We start from the raw sequence: 7,664 nt of genomic DNA, 5'->3' as shown, positions 1-7,664 counted from the left end.
CCCAGTTTTCCTCAGTTTATGGTTAGATTCAGTGATATCCAATAGCATGTGGCATCAACCTCATACTCTAGTGTAGAAATTTGGAAGGTGACCTGAATAATTCACACAGAACATTTACAGTTTCAATGGAACCGATTATATACATGGCTATGATGTGGCCCCGAATGCATAGGCCCGGGGTACTCCTCCTTTTCAAAAAACAAATGTTGTGGTAAGTTCCACATTGAATTGGATTGCAGGTGCGGAATAGCTGCATGGGATCAACTATCGACACTCCATATTTCAATATATTTAAACCCATAAAAGGGCAGTTGAAACATGAGAGACGTTGCAAGAGAGGTGAACAGTCATGGAGGGAACTCAGTCCAGTGTCTTCTCTACATTAGGCTTGGAAGGCATCGGTAACTTGAGTTGCATGAAAATGAACTTTTCTTATGAAGATTGCTCTAAATACTATGGACTTATTATAATGGCCGTTGCATCTTTGAACCGAGAGAAGACTGCAGAAACTGCAGAAAGTGCAGGTTCAGTTAGTCTGGTGAATATTCTCCGGTTTAGCTTCAGTTTTTCTTTGCTGGAATTTAAAAGAAGTATCGTCGTCCATCTCACCACTATGTGAAAGGTCGATAAATATGGCTTGAGCGCAGATATTGTCCAGAGTGTGACATTAGAACTAATATTGCTAAATTTGTGGGAGAGGGATGTGAATCAAGTTGAACAATATGTTCTTTTACTACGAAAAGATTTTCAAAATTCATATATTTTAATGTAATCATCCAAACAGACCGTTAAGAAATGTATATATGAGCTTTACAATAAAATTTCTCTACTATCTTCATATACCTAACTTTTTTGACGATTAGCATTTTAAGAACTTGTTTGTTGATAATAGGCAAAAATCCTTGACAATGAAGTTTTGTGGACATTAGAGACCTTGTGAGGTGGTGGACTGCCGTGGTACATAAGGTGATGGCAGTGCAGTCTAATTCTAGATGTCTATCTTAACGTGGCGTTCTCTTGAAGACATGATGATTTAGTCATGATGTGAACAAATGAATCTATCATATTATTAAATATGCAGTACCATTTGCATGAAACTGTCGAGTAACCTGATCCCAACTTTCGCCTGCTGTAAAATCAGAATCAATAATACCTAAAGGCATTTGCTATCAAGCTCCTACTTTGGTGTCAAAATTTGATGCTGAAATGAAGAACTGAAAAGAACATTTATGGCTTACATTAAATGGATATAAACATGTGTGTTATAATGTGGTAAGTTCCACATCGAATTTGATGCATGTGAGCATGTCCCCACTCTATATTTTTATCTATATTAGCCTATAAAAGAGTAGCGATTCGGAAATGCTTCAAATTGAGAGATGGGCAGTTCATGGACGGCCATCCAATGTCTTTGTTGCGGTAGGCCTGGAAAGCATCGAGAGCTACTGTATTACTAATTTGACTTTTGAAGTCTAAGAGCAACTCCAACGTGCTGATCAAAACGGACACACATTTTGTTCACTTTTTGTCTGTTTGGGTCGACGTGTCTGCTCCTTTCACATTTGGGTTGGTAGTGCACCCAACACGCGGACGCCTTTTCGTCCAGGCGACCAGTTTGCAGCCATTTTTTACCTCTTTTTACGACATATCGAAAAAAAATTGGCTCAAGTGGCCGCATGCATCTCCCAGATGCAGAGGTCGGGGGTCATTCTCCTTTTCTAAAAAAAAGTTCAAAAAATTGAATAAAATATAAATTTCTCATAGTTTCAAAATCAAATAAATATCTCAAAGTATACCAGCCAAATAAAATTGAAATTGTATCAAATACATTTCAAAGAAAAAGTAGCCGAAACATCTACTGCTTGCCAACGTGAGCCCACATATGCTCAATCAAATCATCTTGCAGTTGAATGTGTGTTTGCCGATCACGCATTTGATGATGAAATTAAATGAACTGTGCAAGTGTTGCCGCTCCTCCATGCTCAGGCACAACATTGTCAAAATTGAAACCATTGGTCGTATAATCCGGATGCTCATCTTCTACGATCATGTTATGCATGATCACACAAGCAGTCATACCTCCTACAACTTCCTGGTGCTCCAAGTTCTAGCAAGATACCGAACAATGCCCCATCAAAATTGAAGAACACCAAAGGCCGGAGTATGGGGATCGCAAATGAAATTGTGGACGAAGAACCATCCGAATCGCAAATAAAAATATAGAAAAAGTACTCACAGCCAGAGTCCATTTGTACCTTGTGGGCAAACCGCCGAACACCTTGCGGGCCTGGTGGAAGAAACCAGTCGGTGAAAAGCCTCGCAGCTCTCCGAGACCAGGTAGCAGGCTTGTTGGCGTGGAGGCGAACGTGGCGGCATCCGGCGAGCGAGGTAGCTGCGCTTGTGTGCTGCCGACAGAGAAGGTGATGGGGTGGTGGTGTGGACATCAGGGTGCTTCGACGGCGGCAAAAACGGTCCACCAAACACCGGGTATGGGGCAGTCGGGGGTGGCCTGCTGCTGTGGGAGGTATGTGGGTGCGGGCGGCCGGCCTGGGCACCAGAATAGGGTGGCAGCTGCAATGGGTGGCGCGGCCAGGTGTGCTGGCCGTTGATGGGAGGAAGGGGCAATGGCCAATGTGCCACCGACTGGCGGGCTGGCAGGCCACAAGAACAAGGATGGGCGTCGCACGCGTCCGCTGTGTTTCCGCGCCGACACAAACACACTCCAAATTTGGGTCTGAAATGGGTCGCGTACGGACAAAAAGCGGACGTTGGTTTATTTGCGTCGGCGCGTTGGACCAGCTTTTATATTCGTTTGAACACAAACGGACCGATCAGTTTGGGTTAGAAGTTAGTCTTAAACACTATCACTCTGCACGTATTTGTCATGTCCACATCCAGGTCCGGGCCCACATTAACCCAGCAGGTAGCACAGGACACCGGGTAAGAAATCCGCTTACCTTATCTTTACCTACTAATAAACCAGGTATTGCTCGTGGTCGTCCGTCGTGGTTGTTTTGCAAAAAAGCCCCTCAATTTACAGGAAATCAACCCGCAGTCCCTGTTTTAGTGGCATCCAAAAAAACGTCTCACTTTTACAAACAAAACCCTATAGGCATTTCAATTCAGTCCGCAATCCTTTCCTTCCTCTTATCCACCCTGCGCCGGCGGCCGCCGTGCCTGGCACCGGAGGATGGAGTGCGCTCGCCGGGAGGATGGACGGCGCGGAGAGGCGCGCTCGAGCCTGAGCTCCTGTGCCCGCGCCTCGCGCCTCCTTGCACCGCTCCGGCGGCCTCACTCGCCACACGCCGTCGCCGGCGACCACAAGCAGCGACCGTCGCACCTCTCTGCGCGCCACCCCGAAGCCCCAAGCACGCCGCGCTGCCGTCCCCCGCAACCCCGGCGTCCTCCTCGACCTCGCCTCTCCGTGCGAACAAACGACGTCGCCGGCGGCGGCCTCGGCCACCATGCTTGAGCTGACGAGCGCCGACCGCACGGGGCTCATCTCCGAGGTGTTCGACGTGCTAGACGACATGAGCTGCAGCGTCGTCGATGCCAGGGCGTGGTCACATCGCGGCCGCCTCGCCTGCCTCGTCTACCTGCGGGACGAGGATGTTGCCGCAGCCGTTGTGGAGCACATCGAGGCCCGCCTCGCCTCCCTCCTCCGCGGAGACTCGGAAGCCAGCAGCGGCGCCGTGGCTGCCGTCCCCGCCGGCTCCATCCCGCACGCCAACCGGCGCCTCCACCATCTCATGTATGCCAGCGGCGACCAGGAGCACGCGTTCCCAACTCCCACGGTGCGTGCTCATGGATCTCGAGCCCGACACCATGGGCTCCGTGCACAAGGGGCCCTACGGCCAGATCTTCCGCCCCGACAACTTTGTCTTCGGCCAGTCCGGCACCGGCAACAACTGGGCCAAGGGCCACTACACCGAGGGCGGGGAGCTCATCGACTCCGTCCTCGACGTCGTCCGCGAGGAGGCCGAGAATTGCGCTGCCTCCAAGGTACTTTCCCCTTTCTTGAGGAGTCGCTCCAGTTACTTCGTTCCGCAGATTCTGGCCAGCGATTCTGACTTTTGTTCATGTGCTTGTCCTGAGGCTTCCAGGTGTGCCACTCCCTCGGCGGGGGCACCGGTTCCAAGATCAGGGAGCAGTACCCGGGCCGGATGATGCTCACCTTCTCCGTGTTCCCATCTCCAAAGGTCTCTGACACGGTGGTCGAGCCCTACAACGTCACTCTCTCGGTTCACTGGCTGGTGGAGAACGCCGATGAGTGCATGGTGCTGGACAACAAGGCGCTCTACGACATTTGCTTCCGCACCCTCAAGCTGACCACACCTAGCTGTAAGCAAATCTGTGACATCAAGCTATATTACCTGCCTGTACTTTTTTACCTGCCTGTACTTTTTTACTAATGTGAATGCTAAATGAATAAAAGAGATAGAGGATTAATACACTGACTCTGGCTTGGCAACTTTATATTGGTTTCTTGACCGAGATTCTGGTACAGATGGAACCGTGATTTGTGATAGTCTAGCGATTAGTAGAAAGCGAACTGTAAAATCATGTGCTTTGCAACTCTTGTCATAATCATATACATAGGATTAGTTCAGTTTAAAGCAGGGATTCAGATTGCTCTACTGTGGCACACATTGTCAATTAGTTAAGTGAGATCAAAATAGAAGTGCAGATTTGGTGGCAAAACATTCTATAGGTGAGCAGTTAACCGGTTTGTTGTTACAAGGTGCTCTGGTTTTTTTAGCACACCAATTGGCTGCACATTGTACTTCTAATAGTGATTTTTTATTAATGTGAGATCTAAGCTCAATAGTTCGCACAACTTGGGAGGCAATCCTGAAAAGGAGGAGAGCACTTGAAATAGGCTTAGTGAAGAGAATTTGAGATAGCACAACCAAACATATTTGGGTTGACCACTGAATACCTAATGTCCCAGGGAATTTCAAGGGTGAGGAAGCTGAGTGAACTGTTTTCTGCTGACAGTAGGTGGTGGAATGAGGACACTCTCCAAGAGAACTTCTTAACACCAGACATCTGGGTGATAAAGAAGACCCCTCTTGGAAAATTGGACCAGGATATGTGGGTGTGATCCAGAATTTTATGCCTGTCAGGGCTAACTTGCACCTCCATCCCTACGCCCCTTTGATTACATTTGCAATTCAATATGCAAATAAGCTGGATGCTTGGATGCCCGTGGTGAGTGAAGTATGGCTTTTGTCTATCGGTTAAGCTGACTAACTGTTTCAAAATCTTGAACTAATGTTTTTTGTGACACCTGAACTGAAGTTGGTCATGCTAACAAAACCTTCAACTTATTAGAAAGAAATTGTAACAACAGTTTAGCTTATTGTTCTGTGAAGTAACTACTGTTGTACCAGGAAATTTTGTGCACGTGCATTCAATTACAGGTTATCCGAGCCTGCTTGCACTTGCAACTGATCAATGCCGATCCAGTTGTTCTCAGGATAGATAAAAATCAGTTCTTGTTCATTATAGAGGGCATCCAACATAAATAAGATTTTTAAATCTGACAAAACATTTTTATTGTACAATTCAGTCTGAAAGATAAGAGCAAACTTATCTGCCACTATAGAGGGAATCAAACGTAAAATAGGTGACATGCAGATATTGACATACGATTACATTTTTATGGCATTACTAATCCAGTTATGGTTCCATTGTTGTCGCACACCGAACGTTCAATGAATTTCTTGAAGAAAATGTATGGAGTCTTTTGTTGTGTGCTTCAACCAGGTAAAATCCTATTGGTTATTCTAATCATACAATCTTCCAATCCAATTTTGTGAGCTTAGTATAGTAGGATTCTTATTTTTGTAAGGCTTCCCAGTAGATATATTGGAGCTGCCCCTTCCTCTTCTACTGTTCTATCTCTACTTCTTTCCCTTCTACTTGATAGTCAAAAATTTAGTACATCTCCATGCTCATGGTTCTTCAGCATATATAGTCTACTATGTAATTCTCTGTACAACCCATTTAACTCTGCAACAGCCACTAAAATATATCTGTAAGCTTGCATAGGAATAATTCATTTTTTTATTGTTGTTTGGTTATTGTGGTTCACAGCCAATTTCTTTAGGCTTTAAGCATATGGTAGGATTACACTAACAATCCGAGTAAATAGTATTTGGTCCTTTTGATTATGTTTCATGGCAATAAGTATGTTTCCTTGTGGTGCAATTTGTTTCCTGCAATTGATAACTCAACTTTTTTGCAGGGAGGTAACTACATTTCTTCCGTTGCTGAAAAAGCTGAGGTGAATTCTATGACAGTGAGGGTTGATGATAGGAGCACAAGTAATTCTGATGTAAGTGTGACAACCTTGTGTACTATTCTATCCTGGTCTTGCTTTTATTGTTGCACAACTTCTCTGATCTCCCAGTAGATTTGTTCAGTCGGTGTGGTCGTTAGGCTTAGTTTAGACATATTTCTATTTTGAATCTGTGCTTATACTGTTTGTCATCTGAAACCTACACTCAGTATACATTATGTCCAGGAAATAATCATCACGTACGGACATCACTCTATACTCCTTCCGTTACATAATTCTTGTCGTGGTTTTAGTTCAACATTGCATAACCTTCTGGTTTTCCTGAGGTACTGCTCAGTAACTTTTTTTACCCCATGCATACAAAGATAGAACAAGAGTCACCGGATTAAGAATTCGAACTTTCAGAAGTTCAAAAAACAAATCTGCATAGTCTGTGGATGGGGATGGAAGGAAAGAATTGTGATTCTAATGTGCCATTGACAGTGGCGGGCATTAATTGGGGAGGCGGAGATAGCAGCTTGACATGCATGATGTTTGATTAGAATCGTGTTTACTTGGTGATGCTTTTAGTTTGCTAGAACTTTTTAGCCTGAAAGAATGCAAAATGCATATACACTGGGATTAGGAATCCATTAAGTTATCTTAGTTTCTCTTTCTGGTTTGAGTTTAGTATTATTTTTTCTTCTTCATGCATTTAATTTGCTGTGCAGGTGTCTTAGATAAGATGCTATAAGGATTACATAACTTTCTTTACCAATCACAGTACCGACGGTGGCAGGCCATGCTTTCTATCTGCAGTTCTCCAACTAAAAGTCTAACTGCAGGAGTATGTAGAATCTTCTTTACTTAACTAGCTTATACTCACGGACATATCGTGAAGCACAAGCAGCCTTGCAACCACAAACCTCGCAGACTTCTCTTTTCATATCCAAACTTTGCAAACATTTCATTCATGTTTTTAAACTTATTCTACGTTTATTTTAGTGCACCAAGAAAAAATAAATTTGTGACCATTTGTGCTTATCTACTACTGCTTTGAGTTTTTTTTTTCTTCTTTAAAGGTTTGATAGTATATGTGTAGATTTTTAACTATTTTTGTTACTATTACAAATTTAGTTACATTTCTCAAAATAAAAGAAAATACTAAATTTGTATGAACATATAGATCTTATGAAATTTGATTTCATGGTAATTTAGTTACATAAATTATTAAACTCTCAAAGAGTATGTATATGCAACAATCACAATGTATGTTTCTCTCGAAAAGCGATAATTCAACCAGTGGCAACACAAAGGCATGTTCACCTTATAGAGAATGAGGATAACATTGTTTCCGACGTTTGTCAGAATTGGATATAAG

At 44.0% G+C, this 7,664-nt stretch overlaps 1 pseudogene; it reads left to right on the top strand.

Annotated features, from left to right (window-relative positions):
* The first annotated feature begins 3,166 nt into the window (after window positions 1–3,166).
* On the top strand, window positions 3,167–7,204 carry LOC119299498 (annotated as a pseudogene).
* The last annotated feature ends 460 nt before the right edge of the window (window positions 7,205–7,664 follow it).

The sequence above is a fragment of the Triticum dicoccoides genome, chromosome 5A, assembly GCF_002162155.2.
Source record: "Triticum dicoccoides isolate Atlit2015 ecotype Zavitan chromosome 5A, WEW_v2.0, whole genome shotgun sequence".
In the NCBI taxonomy this organism is placed as follows: Eukaryota; Viridiplantae; Streptophyta; class Magnoliopsida; order Poales; family Poaceae; genus Triticum; species Triticum dicoccoides.
The sequence above is the reverse complement of the archived record's forward strand: the minus strand, read 5'-3'. Positions and strand labels throughout refer to the sequence as shown.